The 21,370-nt window shown below is 41.2% G+C and overlaps 1 protein-coding gene across 2 annotated transcripts in view; it reads right to left on the minus strand.

Annotated features, from left to right (window-relative positions):
* Positions 1-21,370, minus strand: part of PPM1L (protein phosphatase, Mg2+/Mn2+ dependent 1L) — a 301,867-nt gene that overhangs the window by 70,859 nt on the left and 209,638 nt on the right. The window lies entirely within an intron of this gene.

A 21,370-nucleotide genomic window follows, 5' to 3' on the forward strand; every position in this document is an offset into this window, starting at 1 on the left:
TCCCACATTGGGCTCCGTGCTCGGCGGGGAGCCTGCTTCTCCCTCTCCCTCTGCCTGCCTTTCTGCCTACTTGTGATCTCTCTCTCTCTCTGTCAAATAAATAAATAAAATCTTTTAAAAAAAAAGAATTTACCAAACTCAACACCCATAAAACAAATAATCCAGTTAAGAAATGGACAGAAGACATGAATAGACATTTTTCCAAAGATGACATACACATGGCTAACAGACACATGAAAAGATGTTCAACATCACTCATCATCAAGGAAATATAAATCAAAACCATGAGATATCACCTCACACCAGTCAGAATGGCTAAAATTAACAACTCAAGAAACAACAGATGTTGGCGAGGATGTGGAGAAAGGAGAACACTCTTACACTGTTGGTGGGAATGCAAGCTGGTGCAGACACTCTGGAGAACAGTATGGAGGTTCCTTAAAAAGTTAAAAATAGAACTACCTTATGACCCAGCAATTGCACTACCAGGTACTTACCCAAAGGATATAAAAACACTGATTCGAAGGGGCACATGTTTTCCGATGTTTATAGCAGCATTACCAACAGTAGCCAAATTATGGAAAGAGCCCAAATGTCTATCAACTGATGAATGGATAAGAAGTTGTGATGTGTGTATGTACAATGGAATAGTAGCCATAAAAAAGAATGAAATCTTGCCACTTGCAACAACACGGATGGAGCTAGAGAGTATTATGCTACTTGAAATAAGTCAGAGAAAGACAAATACCATATGATTTCACTCATATGTGTAATTTAAGAAACAAAACAGATGAACATAGGGGAAGGAAGGAAAAAAAGAGAGGGAGGCAAACCAGAAAACAGACTCTTAACTATGCAGAACAAGCAGGGTTGCTGGAAGGCAGGCGGGGCAGGAGATGGGCTAAGGGGTATTAAGGAGGGCACTTGTGATGAGTACTGGGTGTTATATGTAAGTGATGAATCAATGAAATCAATATTACACTATATGTTAACTAGAATTTAAATAAAATCTTGAAACAAACAAAGTTTCTCATTAAACCTATTTCCTTATCTATGAGATTAGGATCCTGCTTTCTGTGTTCTCAGCTGCTCTGATTCCTGGTGAGGTCTTTAGGACATGCACAATTGTATTTTGAGATTGTAAGAAATAAGGCTGTCCTTTTTTTTTTTTTTTTTTTTAAAGATTTTATTTATTTATTTGAGAGAGAGAATGAGAGAGAGAGCACATGAGAGGGGGGAGGGTCAGAGGGAGAAGCAGACTCCCTGCTGAGCAGGGAGCCCGATGCGGGACTCGATCCCAGGACTCCAGGATCATGACCTGAGCCGAAGGCAGTCGCTTAACCAACTGAGCCACCCAGGCGCCCCAAGGCTGTCCTTCTTTAATCTAGAAAAAAAAGAAGCAATCTATACTAAAAAAAACACAACTGCAAAATATGTCAGCTTCTTTGCTTGCTGCTTGTCCATCTGACTTTTTTAAAATCCCATCAAGAGAATTTTAGAGCCAGAATAAGACCAGCTATGAAGACCTGGAGTTACTCAGTCTTGTTCAAGCTCAATCTAACGCTGTCCTTAAGATGACAATAAGCTAGTCCTTAAATCAGCCCATTCAGCATCTGAGATGTGACTGCTTAGAACTGCCAGATTTCTATGATGTACCCAAACAGCTGTAACCGACTTGTATAAAAGAATCTAACAGATAGTTTCCCAATCTGGTTTCCCCTGTTGGCATCCATATTTCTGCCAACAGCATTATCAGTCTCCCTTTCAGTCAAGGTCCAAAACTCAGAGGTCACCTCCAGTGGATATTTAACTATTTGGGAATATCCTCATCTTTTGAATTAAAGGGGAGACAGAGTCCAGAAGAAGAACAGACAGAAGCTGAAAAGCCAAGAGACTCACTTTCGCAGCTTCCTCTGCCAGCCAGGATGCTGCACGCGAGCAAGGCCTAGCCAATCAGGTTTCTTGATGTTGGAATCCAGAGCTAAGCATAAAAAATTACAGCGATGTGGGAGATTTCTTTTAGGTAGTGGTAGTATCAGCCAGTTTTCAGGAGAAAAATAATAGTGTCCAGCACCCAGTGTGGGTAATATAAACTGTGGAAACAGCAACCTTACTGGATTCCTTCAGTGAGGATATTTCAGCTGTTGTCCTGATATGCCGTCTCCTCTATTCCTGCATATTTTTCAAGCCTGGTTGCCCAACCTGATCAAATTTTAAGTACAGTAGAAACTCCCTTAGCCAGCACATTTGACACTGCTAGTTTCTCCGATCCCCAAGTTCAAGACCATCTTTTTACATAAACCACATCCACTAGGTATCATCTGGAACAGTTGTCATCCGGACCAGCCGCAGCAGCATCACTTGGAAACTTGACAGAAATACAGATGTTCAGAGCCCACTCCAGACTTACTGAGTCAGAAAGCCCAAGCTGGGACTCGGCCCTCTAGGTGATTCTGATGTATGCTGAAGTCTGAGCACAACTGATCTCAGATGTCCAATTTCAGATTCTCTAAGCAGAACAACATGTCATGCATTTACAGACAAGTGCAAAAAAAAACCCAAAAAACCAAAAAACCAAAAACAAACACAAACCCCACCTGCAAGCAGAATCTTCTTAATTTTTACATCTTTCCCCTTATTCATTTGCTCATTCAATAAATGCCAAGCAGTTCAAAAGCACCGAGGATATACCATTAAATAGAACTAACAAAAATCCAAGCCCTGGTGCAGCTGACCTTCCAGCGATGTATATGCTCGAGAGGAGCTCTCTTCCGCGGGGGTTTGGCTCCCGTGGGTGTCGGTCAGCATCAGTTTTACACGGGGACCAGAAACAGTCAGTGAATCTGACAACTCAATTACGTGGAGGTTGGTGAGGAGAACCTCCTAAATAGACTTACAATTTTTTTATATTGGTTTATTTATTGCTGTTGTCTCATGTAATTCCTAATTCATGTTTGACCAGTTATGCCTGTTGTTGCCAACAGTGAAAAGTTAGAGCAGCCTAAATGTCTAACAGTAAATGAATGATTAGTCAGAACAAATTAAAGGCCCACAATAGGGATTAGTTAGAACAGCTGAAATATCCAAAATCAGTAGGTGGCTTGAATAAATTATAGTTAAGTTATAAAATGGCATGAACAGAATGATTTCCAATTTACAGAAAATAATAACATGATTATATATGTATAGGAGAAGGATTCTGGCAAAATAATACATACGATGATGGAAGCAGTATTTGTCTCTAAACAGAATTATGGATTTTTACATATACTTTTGGTTGTCTGTATTTTCTGGTTTCCCTAGAATAAATATCCATTGCTTTTCTAATAAATAAGATAAAACATTGAAAAGTAAACCACATTTCCCCCAAATCTGAGATTATAAGGGATTTGTGGTATGTTTTCTATTTTAAATGTTTTTCTAACTCATTTTAAGGCAATTATGTTTGCTTGCCCTTATTTATTTATATTTTTAACTTTTATGTATAAGGTTGAAGTACATTTATGTCATTCTAATTATTACACATTTCATTTTCCCATCTAATCCCTTATTTGAAGCACTCAGGTTGTTCTAACTAATCCTCAGTGGGTGGATATCACAGGCTATTTTGAACTTTTAGCTTACTCCAGTTATCCCCTATCGTCAGGGATGTAGATTGCTTGACTTTATGCTATTGCAAATCACCCAGATACTCCGTTTCTCAACCCCCTTGACAGCTGGTGACTAGCACATAGCCCAGGCCTGGCAATCAGGAGAATCGGCCCTAGACTCTGAATCCCAAGCAGTCATGTCAAGCCCCACAAGGCCCCACTGGGCTGCAAGGGAGGCTGGGAAATACAGTTTTTATTCTAGACTGCATTGAGCATTGTGTCCAAATAAAAATCGAGGTTCTAAGATATTAGGGTGGGCAGCCAGCAGTCTCTAGCCCAGACAGCAATCCCTAAAAGGAGGTTACACTCATGTTCCCCTAAAAGATCATCACTCACCTTTGGGCATGTCCCTGTTTACTCTGTCACCATGGGAAGTCCAAGCCTCATTACCAGGACTCATCCCAATTCACCTTTATACATCCCCTATGCTGCCCCCCATCTCCTGCTTCTCCCTTTTGCTACCCCTTTCCATCTTTCTCCAGTATGTCCACTAGAATTTCTAATCAGCATAAGCTCCTGATGCCCAAAACTCTTTTTTGACCACTGCCTTCACCTTCTTGCTCCAACTCAGCCTGGCTCTAAGCTGAGGGCACGGCTTCTCCAGCATCCTTCTGAAGTGGTGGCGGGCTTCTTTCCCATCCCTGACACCAAAAGATCCAAGGACAGGGCTCTCTTTCCTGGGTGCTGCATCCACACCACTTCCCCTCCCACAAACATCCAGCTCCTTTGAAGGGTCTGCAGTTAGACTATTCAATCTCCTGCTCTACGTTGTAACCCTTTACTGTCCTCCTGGTGGCCAGGAGGACTAGCATCTCTCTCTCTATCACCTTCTGTACCACTGCCATCGTCAGCCTCCACATAGACCATCCACTGGAAGCCCTGCTACTTAGTTCCTTGATCCACCTCAGAAATCTTTACTTGAAGCATCTTTTTCTCAAACCACTACCCCCTAACTTTCCATAGCACTCTCACTGTTACTCAGATTCCAGTAATTCTTCAGCCCAACAGAACACATGATCCATTAGTCTACCACTTTTTTACTGTCCCTCACCCCCCTTAAATCCTCCTATCGTCTCTCTTACCCTTGCTCTTCCCTCTGTGGCCAGGCCTGGAAAATCTCCAAATCTGGTTAAATCCTCTTTTGACTTCATGTATGAACGCTATAAACACAATCTTCCTGATTGTTCTCACCTTTAATTTTATGACTATAAATCTCAGGACACTCATCATTGCATTTTTATTCTATTTTCCTAGTTAATTCCATCTCTCAGTGTCTGAGTTGACTGTTTTATATATTTCCACCTTTTCTCTAATTTCCAAAACCACTTTCCCTATCCTCACTCTCAACTCATGACCTCCCTGTTTTACTGAGAAAAGAGACGCAATCAGAGAAAACTAAGGTATTCTCCCATCATCAATTTATTCACTAACAGAACCACAAATCTCTTGCCTTCCTACCTCCCTGTTCCTGGCTCCCCTACCAACTAAAATTCTCTCTCCTGAACCAGGCATTTCTCCCATTCTAGAGGATCGTTCATTAGCATATCAGTATGTTGTTACTTCTCTCATCTTAAAAAAATCTGTACCTAAATACCACAAACCCTCTGGCTACTGGCACAATTGTTTCCTTATCTCCATAGCAAATGGCAAGCAAAATTTGTCTTTCCTTGAAATTTCCACTTCTGTAACTCCCACAATTTTTCCTTAACCCACTTCAAAGAGGATTTTGTTCTCACAGTGCCAACAAAGCTGCCCTTGTGGAAGACACCGACCAGGACCATCGACCATCGTATCTTGCCAAATCCCTTTGTCAACCTTTGTTGTTCATCTTGTACCACCACTTCATAGCATTTAAGTCTCTTGACTCTCCTCGTCTCTCTAATTTTACATCCTACCTCCACTGGCTTGCTCATTCTGTTATTCCTTGAACAGGCCAAACATTCCTGCCTCAGGGTCCCTGCATTTCCTGGTCACTTTGCCAGGAATGCTATTGCTGAGCTCTTAGAAGGCCTCACTTCATTCAGGCTTGTGGTCAGAGGCTTTGCTCACCCACTCACCTCCGCCCCTCCTTTGCCCCACCCGTCAAGCTCTAGTATCTTGTCCTGCTTTATTTTTCTCCAGAGCACTAAATCACCATTTGCCATCCTATCAATCACTTGTTCATCATTTCGTCTCTGTCAGTACCCTGTAATCTGCACAAGGGCAAGGAACTTGTCTGGCTTGTTCACAGTTTAATTTCTAGTACACGGAACCATGCCTGGCACAAAGTAGGTGTCCAATAACTATTTTTTGAATGAATAAATAAAATTTAACAGCTATATTTAAGGCTATTATTATTCATGAACAAACAGAATATTTTCCCTCCAAAATAAATCTTGAGTAAGACTTGCAAAAGAGACCAGAAAAGGTGTCGGATGAATTTGCTTATATGCATGGAAAAGAAACCGTTCAAAGTGAAATTAACTGAGCAGTCAAAGAGAAAGGGAAAAATGGGGAGGGGGGCAGGAATGGAAGAGGAAAGAATAGGTTTTGTGTATCAGTCCTTGATGGGAGAAAAATGAGGAACTACACAGGACCTATTAGCTGTGCTCAGAGTCCAGAATGGCTCTATCATCAAAAAGAGGGGCAGATGCAAACACCTGTATGTTTGTAGACACCACTTGAAGGTTCAGTTTTTGTAGCTTGGGTGTGCCTCAACTGCTGCTCTCTGTTCTTACCGAAGCATATGCTCCTCTGTAAATTCCAGAGGTTAATTCCTGCAAGTCTCATGTTCAGCTGCACATCAGACTTACACTAGGAATCTGGGCCCCTCCCCATTTACCAAATCAGTCTCCAGAGTTAAGCCCTATGAGCTATAATTTTATAAAGCTCCCCAAGTTACCCAATGTAGGCAGAGTGACGCTGATGGTTTAGAATCATTACCAGAACAATGTTTTCCGACCGGCGGCCCGAGGGCAGGCAAGAGGCAATTTTTTGCCCCCTTGTGACCATTTCATTCTGATCCTCTTCAGCATGAAAGGTTGTTCAGTTCCCATATTTTTTTATCTGACTTCCTTTTCGCATCCTCAATTCTGTTTCAGAGAATCAGATAATTTATCAAACTCAAGAGAAACCTAGATTAGAAAATCTTGTGCTATAATTCATCTAGTTGTTGACAAGCCTTGGGATATTGTTGCTCGGCCTCACCTGAGACCAGTATACACTGTAATAAGTTTTTTTTTGGACATTCATTACTGAGGCAATAGCAAAAATATCATTTTTACTCATGAGCATATAATAACATCAGCTAACAATTAATGAACTATTACCCTCTGCCAGGGTTTATATATAATTCTATAGCTTCATGTACAAAACGAAGGGGAAAAAAATCTCACTGTAATAACAGTGTATGTGGATCGACAATTCCATTACAAGTCGGGAGATGAAACGGCCTGGCAATGCAGAAATAATAGCAGTCAGGTTCTGGCTCAGTTTGGGTCCTTGAAGCAGTGACCTGTTATTTGTAAATGTCCAGCATTGCTTTCCCCAGGGAGCCACCTATCCTCTAAGCCATGACGTCCCCAGTTCCTGCCTACCCTCCTGCAGAGGGATTAGGCAGATAAGCCTAAGGCGCAGGCTGGCCAATTAGAGTTCTTCCTCCTTGGCCCTGTTCTTGGCTCAAAGATGAGCATGTGACCCACACTGGCCAATCAAAATCTTCCCTGTGGATACCAGGAAAGAGTCTCTCTCTTCCTCTGGAATTGCAAGCAATGAACATCTTTTGTGGCTTCTAGGAGGAAACTATTTGCAATCGATAAGAATAAGGTTAACATGCAAAGAAAAGCAGAGCACAAGGAGGGAGAGTTAGAGCTTTGATAGTGTTTGAGACCTGGATCAAGTCATTTCTAAATTGAGTGTATCCTCTAGACTTTTCACTTACAGACCAATAAATTCCACATTCCATTTTTTTGGTTTTTGTTTTGTTTTCTTTTCTTTTTGCTTAGAAGAGTCAGAATTGAATGTCTGTCAGCTGGAATGGAGAGTCCTGGGCCCAAATGTTTACGAACTGAGTGAAGGCTACACTTACTTTCTCAGTTTTAGAGATACTGCTGTTCTTGTGTTTCTGGTTACACTGGAATTGACACAGGGAGTTCCCTGTAGACACTTAAGGAATAAAGCAGTAACAGCACTACCAGTTTTCTCAACCATTACCACCTCCAAACATTTAGCTTGATCAGACCTGGGAGCAGGATGATATTTAAAGAGGCACCACTTTGTATATTATAAATTGCCGACCCATATCCTTTACTAATACATGTGCAGCATAATGGGGAAGAGCATGTGTTCTAAAAACACAGACTGCCTGGGTTCAAATTCGCCTGTGCTACTTATTATAGAACCTTAGGTGAGTCACTTAACCTCTCTGTGCCTCAGTTTCCCCACGTAAAAATTCTCCGTGTAAAAAAATAACACCTCCCACTTAGCATTCTTGAGACAATGGAACATATGAAATGCTTGGAATAGTGTCTAGCACATGGAAGTGCTCAATAATTGTTAGTTTCATTATTAGTTATATTATCTAGGGGAAAGTAGAGATTAAGCTCTCTTCATTAATTTATTATAAAGGCATATGTATATTTATAACTACACATACAGAATGAGAAAAGGGGTATGAACTTACATAACATAATGAGATAAGTGGTATAGACTTATAGACATTAGGCTAGCCAATTTCTAGTTAAGCACTTTGGGTTCTCATTATTACATGAGTGGTTTCAGGCACCTCCTATGTGTCGTTCCTATAGGCCACACACCTTGGGACTACAGCTAAGGCCCAGGTTTCCAGGACTCCTCAGAAAATGAGACAGTGTAAACTTCAGGAGATTCTAATACACTTACCATAGATCTAGATTAATCCTAGAAATCCTAGAACATTTAAAAAATTTCATAAGATAGTTACACTATTGCCCAAGACATAACTGACCCCATTTTGTAGGTCCCTCAAGATGGTGTTCAGGCTTCCAATTCCTGCAATTGGGAGTCTTCTTTCCCTGATCAAACCCTTCCTAGGGATTCTAATGAAACTCAAATGGTTTTGTAAAAGCTATAAACTGAGCATGCCATCTTAACCATCACACCATCTTTCTTTTTCCTGGGAAGATCCTAGGATCTTAAGGTTCTAATATTTGAAAATGAAACAGTCGCTCTCAGCATCGAAAGCCAAAGAAAAATAATCAAAAAACATTCAAAACGGACTCAAAGACTCACCTCTCTCACCTGAACTTAATTCTTCACCTCTGTTCCAGACTCTAGAGCATTGGTTCTGAATGGGGGCATTTTGAATATTTGTGGGGACATTTTTGGTTGTCACAGGGACTGCGAGTTCCACACACACACATAAATGCAAGGGTTAGTGACACTAGATATTCTGCAACACAATGGACAGTCTTACAAAACAAAGACTTTCCTATGTCACATGCAACTCTCAAATAATAGAAGTGAAAAACCTGTTTGTAACCACATGAGCCTGGGCCTTCTGCTTGGCATGTTAACAAAAAATATTTTTGGGATGGTTTTGTTATCCATTGAATTTTCCAGGAATGCAACTACTGTGAAAATGAAGAGGAGCTTGCACTTTGTTTTGTTCAGAACTTTACGAAGAGTTAGTCCCATCTTGGAAAAATCAGTTCACCAACAATAGAACCACTTACTGTATTTGAGTTGTCAAAACAATCTAATCACCAGTCTGCATTCATAGCTGTTGTATTTACGGAGGTGCCATGAGCATCTAAGTGCCGGCATCTGACCATTATAACTTCTGGTGTATTAGTGCCTGAATACTTACAGATTGAAATACATTTAATTTTATTATACATTACTTTCCCTTTGTATTATTAGGACATTTCACTGAATTCTAAGAACATCATGCACATGAATTTCTGAATTTCATTTCAAGATGATAAATAGAATGTTAAATATTTGTTATAAAAAGAACGTGTTGGTTCTGTAGGGATGAGAATTACTGGTTTAGCGTATTAATAGAGATGAAGGAAATACTTAAACTGTTCCCACTACTAGAGGAACTTATTACAAGGCAGTCATCATGTTGGTTTACAGGATTTGGTGTGATAAAAATTAAAGCCAAAGAAAGGAAAAATGGGCAGTCAACAGATCCAAAGTAAATGGATTACGAAATAGGAAATAAAGGCAGGAAAGGAAAGGCAGGACTTCAACCCGAGGCACTGAAGCCCTCACAGTCTTTAGGTGACAGATTCTCCTAAGGAATTGTTCAGTTCATTTCAGTCTATTTCCTCCTTTCATCCTCTTGACAGAAGAAGTGAGTAACAACATCCACTTTAATCAATACATTGGGTTTTATATGAGCCAGCTCTGGTTTGCTCTTTTCTACAAAAGAACCGTGCCTTCTTCCTTTCCATAGCAAAAATTTTTTTCTAGTAAACGTTCTGATTATCCTTAAAATCGGCTACTCATGAGATCCATGGAACTAGTTTATGAAATCACAGACATTCCTTGTCCTCTTCTCAAGCATAAAGAATCACACAGACCTCTTCAGCTAACCTCACTACCACTATAAATTCTATCTGAACAGAAGAAGCAGATTCATAGAGCATAAAATTGTGGCTCCCAGGAAAGCTTTGGTAGTTAAAGACTGGCTATTCTCTTCTACTAATTCTCTATTCTGAGACCCTGAGAAAGTCACTTAGCCTCCCCATGAATTAGTTCTCCTAAGCAGAAAGGAAGATGAGAAAACATTTTATTTCTTTTTTAGTGCCTGCTTTAGGAGCACACACACCAAAATTGGAACCATATTTTCCCTTTGCTTACTACCCCAGGATGCTCAGCTAAGCTAAGCTGATCAGTTAAGCAGCTTTAGAGTCTCAAGAAAGATGTTTCATTCAGTGTTGTTAATTATTGACCGGGACTGACACACTAAAAGCCAAGAAAATCTGATATTTAACATCTGCTTCTAAAAGTCAGAAAGCTGTAGCAGCTGTGAAATGGTTCTATCACTCTTTGATATTGCTCAAGGTCAAAACTGTTCTCCTTTCAAGAACAAGGTTGATTTTCTCCTATCATTCCCTTATGGCTTAACCTGTATCCTCCCAGACCTCACTTCCTTGTCAAGGTCGTATAAACATAGATCATTCAAATGTCATCCTCTTGACAGAATCTGTGCCTCCCAGGAGCTTCAGTCACCTCATAGCATGTGCCCTGTTCCTCTCTCTTGCCCAGGTTCCCTCTATGCACCAAACTGCTTGTGGAAGGCAGTAATATGGTTACCTCTCCAGCATAGAGGCTAGAGATCTCATTATTTCCTTCTCAATCATCAACTCCTTTTAGAGAGCCTGCTTCTTTCAGAGCCAGGGAAGAGACTTCGTACTAACTGCGTAAGCCTGCCCCTTTGGCCAGAGCTGGCAGGACCAGAGGAACTGACCCATAGAATGAGCTGAGCCAGATTCCCTAGTTCAAGAAAAGGTGGAGTCTCTGTTCCTTCACTGAATCTGAGTGGGCCTTCGACTACTTTGACCAATAGCATTTGGCAGAAGTGACTCCCAGGCTAGGTAAAAAAGGCATGCAACATCTACCCGGATCTTCTGGAATGATCATTCTTTGGATACCCCCCCTCTTAGGACACTCCCTCTCAAAACACTACATGGCCATATAAAAAGTGTGATTATCTTTTGGCTCCCATGCAAATGAGCCCATGTGTAGACACTGTGGCCAACAGTACCAGCGAAGCCCATTCCTACACCAAGGTATCAGAAGTTTAAATATGAAGAAGCTATCTTGAAAGTGGCTCCTCCAGCACCAGGTCCCCAGCCATGTAAGTCTTTCCAGCTGAGGCCCTGCACACTGAGAGGCAAAGACCAGCCGTGACCCCTAGAGTCCATGAGCACAATAAAATGTTATGCCCCCCCCCCCGCCCCACAGAGCTTGGGGTGGTTTGTTACATAGCAGAAGTAACTAAACACCCAAACACACGATTGACAGTGTCCCAGAATGAAGATCTGCATACTTCTATGAGACTTTCCAGAGCTGCCTTCTTTATATCCTTCTCTAGCTCTGCCTAATTACCTCTTTCCTAAGCCCCCCAAAAGATTCTATTCTTCTAATAATCCTCCCTTTTTTCTTGAGATAATCTGAACAGATTCCTTCCTTATAATACAATGTACTGTAAGGGAATGCCCATGGTGAGGTTGTCCATGACAAAGGTACTGTCTCCTGTTGCAACCCAAACTGCCAATTCTCATGGAACCTCAGGGTTCTTAGGATAGTCCCGTGCAGTGGGGTAAAATTGGTCCTCTACTATAAAGCAGCACTAACTATGCCCAGAGTCTCCCACAAGAGAGAGAATTTAAATTCCTTTAAGTTTCTTGCCCAAATCCTTGTTCCCATTGGAATTCAGATCCAGACGAGGAGTTAAGCAGAGGACAGAGGATACCTGTGATTGGAGGAGCAGCACTGTCCAAAGTGCCACCGAGGTCTCACTGTGATTGCCTGGATGATGAGCTAGGTAGGACTAAGGATTCTCTCAGCAGGAAGGTTTCATCCAAACTCAGCTTCCTGTAGAATCTGGAGTTCCTCCTGCAGCCAGATGGGCTACAACTTCCCATGGTCCAAGGTCTCCAGTGGCTGGGAAGCTGGTATTCCCAGACAACAACTGTAAAAAGCTGGCATCTAAATCTATATTGCTTGAGAAGTTTGGGTTCCATGACTGAGAAGCATCTCTCACCTTTGCTTATAGAGAAGGGAAAATAACATGGGGTGTAAAGATGTGGTTTTCCTTTATAACATAGACACTGTGACATGTCCAGTAGAGGGCCCTGGCCAGGGATACATACCTTTGTGAAGTGCTGGAGTATGAGGAACCTAGACCTTCTCTTGCTAATGTTGGCCTTGTAAGTTCTCTCTTTCCTTAAGAAAGCCTACCGAATATTCCAAGCTTTGAGAAATTTGTCTTAAGTTCTGGGATGTGCCAGGTGGTGAATCAGAGGGTATTCTTAGCATGACATCATCACATCCTCTCCATTGTCTTCAAGTGCATGTCTATCCCGTATATTAGGAACCAATTTTAAAAAGATAGCCACTCCCTCTTCTCTTAGCCAAGCAAACAAAAAACAAATAAATAAATCCCATGCATGGAACCCCTGTACACTGCTTTACATGTATTATGTCATTTAATCTTAACAGCAATCCTATATTGTAAGTGCCATTCTTTATTAGCCCCATTTTACAGACGAGGAAACTATTAATTGGAAAAATTAAGTAATTATCCCAAAGTTATACAGCTGATAAACTGGTTGGGGCAGGATTTAAAGCCAGTTTGGGTCAAAGTAGGAACCCTTATTCCAACAGTCTAACTAAACTTTGAAATATTATCCAACAGATTACAATATAAGAGCCTAGTTACCACTATCAGATCTGCATAAATTTCTTCCCATAATGAGAAATGTATCAAAACATATTTATCGGGGTGCCTAGGTGGCTCAGTCAGTTAAGTGTCTGCCTTCAGCTCAGGTCATGATTCCAGGGTCCTGGGATCGAGTTCCGTTATCGGGCTCCTTGCTCGGTGGGGAGCCTGCTTCTCCCTCTGCCTGCCGCTCCCCCTGCTTGTGCTCTCTCTTGGTCTCTCACTCTCTCTCTCTGACAAATAAATAAATAAAATATTTTAAAAAAAAAACCCCACATATTTATCTAGGTAGTCTCCCGTTAAATGTCTCTGACTCCGATGTTTAGTCAGGTAAAAAGCTATAGCTTTTTGTCTTTAATTTTACTTTTAGGGATACACAAAAACTTCCCAGAAGACATGTGGACATTGAGTTTTAATGGAATCAATTTCAGATTCCATTCCTCAGATCTTTTTTTTGTAACTTTGGTTGGCCTGAGATGGTTCTCCTTTCCCATCTTTCCTTCCTATTTGCCCTCCTCCCACATTGCAAAAGAACAGTATTTCCCACATTCGTCAGAATCTTACAGTGTAACATTGCCCAGAGTATAAAAACTTATTGGAGGTCAAAGGAAGAATTTGAAAGTGCATTTTTTCACCTGGTGGACATACTTAGGGCAAGGTGTCACCCAGATGATGATCTATCCATCCATCTTCCTCCCTCCGCCAACCCTCCTTTCTTTCCTTCTATACATGCATCCATTCATCCATCATCTGGCTATCAATCTTAGAATGAGAATTCAGACAGAGGATGACTTTTATAGGGAATTGTTTTCCTATCTTTACTTTGAGTTGAAAAATGAAAACAGGCATTTTCTGATAGAAAAGTAAGTCTGATTTGGCTCTTTTGTTTGACAGTAAGGACTGACTTTAACAATAAGCTAAAAAGTAGCCATTTCTCAAAATTTAATGACCTAAATATGTGGCTCAAGATTTGGATTAAAATATTTGAAGCTCATATGTAATATGCCCAGATATTATACCCTTTGTAACTATTTAAACTTAAGATGAAAGGTTTTATATGTCGATTTATAAATGTGCAAGAGGACTCTATAGTTTTCGAAATTTTCAGAAGATATTCAAACATTTTTATCTTTTTTGAAGGCATGGTTTTAAAATACTAATCAGTGCCTTTCCCTAGCTTCTGCTTCCCCCAGCTTAATAGGCCTCTGGGGCAGGGTTCATACCTGCGTGATTCAGGACAAAATATCACGGCCCAGAATCCGGTTGCTATGGGCCTCCTATTCCTGCAACTCTGCTTTCTTCTAGAAACCTTAAGATCAACTACTGCTTAAACTATGATGCACTTGTTGCACCCTTTAGACTTTTGCCTGCCACCAACTCTCACTTTTGCATGGAGGGGGTGGTCCGCCACGCTGTGATTGGTGTTAGATCCTGGCCTGCCCTGAATAATCATCCTTTCTTCTGCCTGACTCTTAATATCAGACACTTATGTTCCTTTGCTTGGGTTTTATGACCTAGTCTAAAATGTAATCAGAGTATATCTTTCCTACATTACTGTCAGAAATGATAGTAACTGCCTATATAATTGCATTAAAAATCGCCTGTCTGATTCTGAAGTCATAGAGGAAGGAAAGAATCAACCCTGACCAGAGGCAGATTTACTTGAAGTTAATGCAGTTTAAACTTGAGGGCCCATCCTTGCACAAGCCCTTTCTAAGGCCTGCCTCATATATTTTTGGAAAATCTGGAGAAGGTATTTGAAGTAAGAAGTAATCAGGTAGGACCACTGTCTGTTTTTACTCTGACAGCCCTTGGTTATATTTTCCCTGTATAGAGGGAGGTTAGATTAGCCTCCAGTGGGGAGCTAGCTAAGCGACACCTGAGTTGAGGATATATCAAGTTTGAACAAAGTGAAATATATTTATGTAGCTTGCAGTTACTTTCACATATAGTTAAGGTTTTGCTAGCAAGTTTTCACAGGCCCACCAGGGGAAGAGCTAGGATTCAAATCAGAATTTGGCTGGCTCTAAGGCCAGTGATACTAATATTACACCATGCTGCTTTCATATGCTCGATGGTCTACCAATGGCTTTGCACTTCTTAAACTAAAGCACACCAGACAGTCTATCCTGAGGCACCTGCCAAATGTTGACACTTGCCCCCTCGCCTGCCTGGCTCCAGCATACCTTCCTAGTCCTGTTCCCCACTGCTGCCCTACTTGTACACTCTACTGAATCCAAACTGGACACCATGCCTTTGCCAGATCATACCATTGTTCTCCTTTGACCTAAAACGGCCTCACTCAGGGGCGCCTGGGTGGCTTAGGTGGTTAAGCGGCCGACTCTTGATTTTCAGTGCAGGTCATGACCTCAGGGTCATGAGATTGAGCCCCATGTCTAGCTCCATACTTAGCGTGGAGTATGCTTGGGATTCTTTCTCTCCCTCTGCCCCTCCCCTTGCTCCTGTGCTCGCTCCCTCTCTCTCTCTCAAAATAAAATAGTAACAATAAAAAAAATGGCCTCGCTCCATTACATCTCAGTATGTTCTTACTGGTAATCTGACATTCAGTGAGGATAAATAAAACTCATAATGCACCATCACAACAAGGACAATAATAACCAATCGCTTTATGAGTGTTATAAATTCAAGGAGTATTTATCATTAGCCGCTGCATCAGAAAACTTCAAATGACCTAAAATCTTCCAGCTCATGCATACAAGAAACTTTGATAGAGGTTTTCCCAGGTTTGGCAGCAATTCTCAAAATTGACATGACATTACCAATAACAAGTTGAAAAGCCAAAGGAGACTTTCTAAAACATCAGGTAAAAAACAAAACAAAATAAAATCCTGCAAATTTTGTTCAACCATTCTAAAGGAGAGACTGCGTTATCTTCTTAGAGGAAATAATGTTACAAATGTATCATTATAGGAAGAGGTAAACAAAGAGTATGCCAAAAATGTGGGAAAAATAAAGCGTGTGTCAGACTACAGCATATACTTGGCAATTAATAAAAATATTATTATTTTAGGGGGCACCTGGATGGTGCAGTCAGTTAAGTGTCTGACTCTTGGTTTCAGCTCAGGTTGTGATCTCAGGGTCGTGAGATCAAGCCGCACGTTGGCCTCCACACTCAGCATGGAATCCGCTTGAGATTCTCTCTCCCTCTCCCTTTGCCCCTCCCACTTATGTTCTCTCTCTCTCTCTCTCAAATAAATAAATAAATATTTTAAAAATAAAAATAAAAATGTTATTTTCTAGGTTCTGTAATATTTGGATATTTATTACCTCTTTAAATTTGCAATTTATTGTGATTTCTTTTCTCATTCTAAATAAATCTGCATTTTGTACCTACTTTTTATTCTTTTTTTCCTAAAGAGCGTTCTCCATATTATAAGACTCAGGCCCCAGGAAATCTGGGCCTCTCCCTGTCCTGCCCGAGGAACCTGACAAACCAACAGAACATGGGCAGCCCCTGGGCTCTGTGGTCACTACCACTTTCTTCCTTATTCCCATGCCCCTTGACTGCTGTCCAGACTTGTGGACTGACAGACTTGTGGGACACAGGTGGAAGAACAAGTTAATGACCCAGATTTCAGAGGGCTCTCCAGGAGTACACCACACTCTACTCCTTCAAAGGAGCCAGAGCTTGACAACCTGATCTACCGTGAGGCTTTGGGACAAATGTGGACAAGGACAGTTTTATTGTCTACTAGGCAAACGTGTGCTGATTTTTATAAATGGAATGCTTTTGACGATATAATACATCACTAAGAATTGTTCAATTTACCCTTAACTGTCAAAAGCTTTGAGATGTATTTATGGTTTTTTTGGGAGCCAGTTCGGGGTTCCCTGAGAACCTGTGCCATCAACAAGGCATCTAAAATAAAATAAAAAATTATACATTAACAAAAAGTATACATTATAAATACTTAGAGAATATTTATTCCTTTAGAGTTTAGAGTGACTGTCCATGCATTTGAAAATTTGGTTTTTGGTGAGAGAACATGATTAAGAAAGGGATGCGGGGGAAAACATTCAAAGCAAATATTCTTAAAGAGATACTTTAGTTGCTTTGCATAGCACATGGATTCAGATAGATGGAAATGATGAGACTTGTTCATCAAGTCATAAAAACACATCAGACACCTTCAAGGAAAATAAATCTCCAATGCTCCAAACATCCCAAATGTTAACTGAGAGAACTTCCCTAACTAAAGCTACTAGTAAATACTTGTTATCTCCACTTACCAGCAGGAGAAAAGAACATATTTTATTACACAGAATGAAGGGAAAACGAACTTCCAATATGGCAATGAGAATAGAAGTTTTTCATGTTTTAAGTGCTGGCTTTAGAGAATATAAAAAGTTACTACAAATTCACTCGAACCTCACAATAATACTACAATGGGACATTGCCCATACATCAATCCCCATTTTAATAAGGCCCTTTCAGGTACTTTAGGGAGGAAACTATCTGGGATGATGACCTACTCTAGACTTGCCCTCCAAAATTGTCTGCTCTAAAGCAGCAGCTCTCAACCTTGGCTGTGCACTGGAATCACCTGGGCAGATTTAAAAAATACTGAGGCCTGGGTCTCACTGCTCAGAGATTCTGATTTAATTGGTCTGGGTGTAGTCGGGGCATAAACCCCCCCCAAGATGATTCTAATATGCCACAAAGGTTGAGAACGCCTGCTCTAAAGCAGTTCTCAACCTCAGCGCTATCAACATTTGGGGCCAGATAATTCTTTGCTGTGAGGGCTGTCCTGTACATTCCAGCATATTTTACCAGCATCCTTGGCTTCTATCCACTAGATACCACTGGTTCCTCCCCCCTGACTCCTCCTCCTTAGTTGTGACACTAAAAATGCCTCCAGACATTGCCAAATGTCAGGAGATGGGGTAAATGTGTTAAAAATTGTCCCTGGTTGAAAACCACTGCTGTAGAGTATTATAGTAAACCAATTTTATTATTTTGGGCTGTTAGAAAACAATTCCTGACAAATAAAAGCAGGGCAAAACAGAACCTCATCTGAGACTCTAGTAAGTAGGACCCAGTGGACACCAGTGAACAGTGCGCGCTGATCGCCAAAGCACAAAATGCAACCGGGTACCCCCAATTGCTTAGAAATAAAGAAAATGCTGAGGAGGTCATAAATCCAGTACAACTTCAAAAGAGCCATTTAAAAATTAATACAACTGCAACTACTCAGGGATGTACAGATTAGAAGTGGACTTGACCGCATCTGTCACGTATGACCTCATTCCATTTTGTAAAGCTTTCATATTACAAAAAAAGAAAGAAAGAAAGAAAGAAATCTGCTAAAATCTTGTCAACAGGCAACTATTTTTAGACAAGCTCATTTTCTTTGGTGGCTCTGGAATACTGATTTCCCCTACAGGGTAAGGTTTACAAGGAAGTACAGTCAGCTGAAGAGGCTTGACGTTCTGACATTACAGCCAAAAGGGAAAATTAACACGCCTAATTGTACTCTGAGCACTCGACCTTCCTACATTTTATTTGCAAACGCAATTACACCAGGCCCATAACATTTCAGGTATGATTTTAAAACACATGTAGGCCTTCAGATAAGTAGGCAAATTTGGTTGAGTTTATTTCCTTCTATTTATGTGGGCCAATACTTGCCACAAGCTGACTCTAAGTACAAAAATCAAATGCATCTCTAATTCGGTGAGGGCATTTTTGTTTTTCCTAGCTCTTGTAATGCTTAATCTCAGACTGAATCTCGTGTAGATCAGAAAGCAATTTTAGGGGCACCTGGGTGGCTCAGTCGGTTAAGCGGCTGCCTTCAGCTCAGGTCATGATCCCAGGCTCCTGGGATCGAGCCCCGCATCGGGCTCCCTGCTCAGCAGAGAGCCTGCTTCTCCCTTTCCCGCTGCCTGCCGCTCTGCCTACTTGTGCTATCTCTCTGTCAAATAAATAAATTTTAAAAAATCTAAAAAAAAAAAAAAAAAGCAATTTTAAAAGAGTGGAAGGTAAAAAAATATATGCACGCTCTCAAAAATAACACTTTTCTCGAAACATTTTTTAAAAATCTAGCCACAGGGGCGCCTGGGTGGCTCAGTGGGTTTGGCATTCAACTCCTGATTTTGGCTCAGGTCATGATCTCAGGGTCCTGAGATGGATCCCCCTGTAGGGCTCTGCACTCAACAGGGAGTCTGCTTCAGATTCTCCTCTCCCTCTGCCCCTACCCCTGCTCATGCGTGCTCTCTCTCTCTCTTTCTCTCTCAAATACATAAATAAATCTTAAAAAAAAATCTAGTCACAGTGAAGCAGTTTCTAGGAAATGGGGGAAAGCTACTTGTTAGTTCCATCCACATTCTTCCTGCACTAACACTGACACGATGAGAGACGCACTTGTTTACTGCTGTTTTCTCTAGGAGCAAAGAATCTGAGGTGGTAATTTCGTAGGGAAGGAGAAGCCCACAAGCATGGGAAATTGCGGAATAGTAACAAGTGGAAAAGACAGACAAGATATTCAGTGACTTCTTCCTTTTTGCTTCTTTACTTTTTCTCTACACAAAAGAAGAAGCAGCCAAGAAGCAACAAAGGAGAGGAAACTTTACTGAGGGCAACTGCTGGGTCAAATGTAAAAATAATTTCTCTAGTTATTCTATTCATCTATTTTAAAAATGTAAAACAGAACAGGTCATCAAATTATTTAATAAATATAAAAAATTTAAATGTGATGAATTTTAGAACATAGCCAGCTAAAGGAAAGAAACAAAGAAAGAAAAATAAAGTCCAGGAATGAGGAAGGAGAGAGAGAGAGAGACAGAAACTACTACCAGCTACAGAGCAGTGCCTTCATCTTGAAACAGTTAGGATACTGCTGTGAATACGAAGCTGCAGTCTCACACCTGCAGACGTACCTGAAGACTCTGGCCCAGATGTTTGCCTCCACGCCAAATTCTCATGTTGAAATCCTAGTATGATAGTATCTGCAGGTGGGGCCTTTGGGGAGGTGATTAGGTCCTGAGGGCAGCACCCTCTGGAATGTGCTTAGTACCCTTTTAAAAGAAGCCAGAGAGAGCTCCCTAGCCCCTTCCACTGTGTGAGGATGCAGTGAGGAGTCAGAAGTCTGTGAGCAAGAGGAGGGCCCTTACCGGATCATGCTGACATCCTGATCTCAGACTCTAGAGTCTGCAGAACTGTGGTAGGTAAAAACTGTGAGAAATAAATTTCTGTTGTTTATAAGCCACCCAGTCTGTGGCATATGTTATAGCAGCCTGAACGGACTAAGATACTGGGCATTGCGTCAGGAAGTTCTAGAAGGAAAGGTCTTTGTGAATGAGAGGAGTCAGAAGTAATATTCAAAATATTTAACAACTGATACATTGATGGCATTGGCACTGGCCAAATGAAACACAAGCTGCAGTTGTGGGAAAGAACGCTAAGTCTAAACAGTTCTAAGACCATCCTAGTGCTGAACGCTCCAGCTTTGGACTTAAGGGAAGCAGGATGAAGGTATGGATGAGAAAATGAGAGGACAGGTGATAATAGAGAAGGGAGGCGAAGGAGCTGGCAGAATTAAGAGTAGATATTTTTACAACTCAGACTGTGGTAGCTAGCCTCTAAGATGCCCCCAGTGATCCCCACCTCCTGGTATTCATACCCTTGTGTGGTCCCCTCCCACACTGAGTTAGGATCAGTCTTTGTGACCAATTGCATATGGCAGAAATCATGGTATGTCACTTTCATTATTAGGTTATAAAAGACACCATTTCAATGTTGGGTACTCCCTTGCTCTCTCTTAGAGGGAAGCCACGTAACAAACAGCCTTCTGGCGAGGCCATGGGGAAAGAACTGAGGCCTGTGCCAAGAGCCACATGAGTAAGCTGGAAAGCAGTACTTCCAGCCTCAGTCTTCAAAGATTGCTGCCCTGGCTGACAACTTGACTACAACTTCACAAGAGAACCAACCAGAATTCTGGATCTTCAGAAACTGTGTGCGGTGATAAAGTTATTGTTTAAAGCTGCGAAGTTTTGGAGTGATTTGTTATGCAGCAAGAGATAACTAATACACAGCATTAGGAAAAAGCAAAACCCAAAACAGAGTACCAATACACTTGAGGAATTGCTCTTCCATTCAGGACAGCACAAGGAAGAAAGAGGAGGTTGACAGAGCCAGTATTTTGCTGGTTTCTGTTGTGCCCTGTGTGGGAAGTTAGCTTATGCACAGTAGCAGATAAGTAATCCTCTCTACCATGAAGGGGTTTGAAAAATGCCCCTGTATACCAAACTAAAAATATTCAAGTTAGGAAACAGCAAAGGTAATAACAAA

The sequence above is a fragment of the Halichoerus grypus genome, chromosome 1 (genome assembly GCF_964656455.1).
Source record: "Halichoerus grypus chromosome 1, mHalGry1.hap1.1, whole genome shotgun sequence".
Lineage (NCBI taxonomy): Eukaryota > Metazoa > Chordata > Mammalia > Carnivora > Phocidae > Halichoerus > Halichoerus grypus.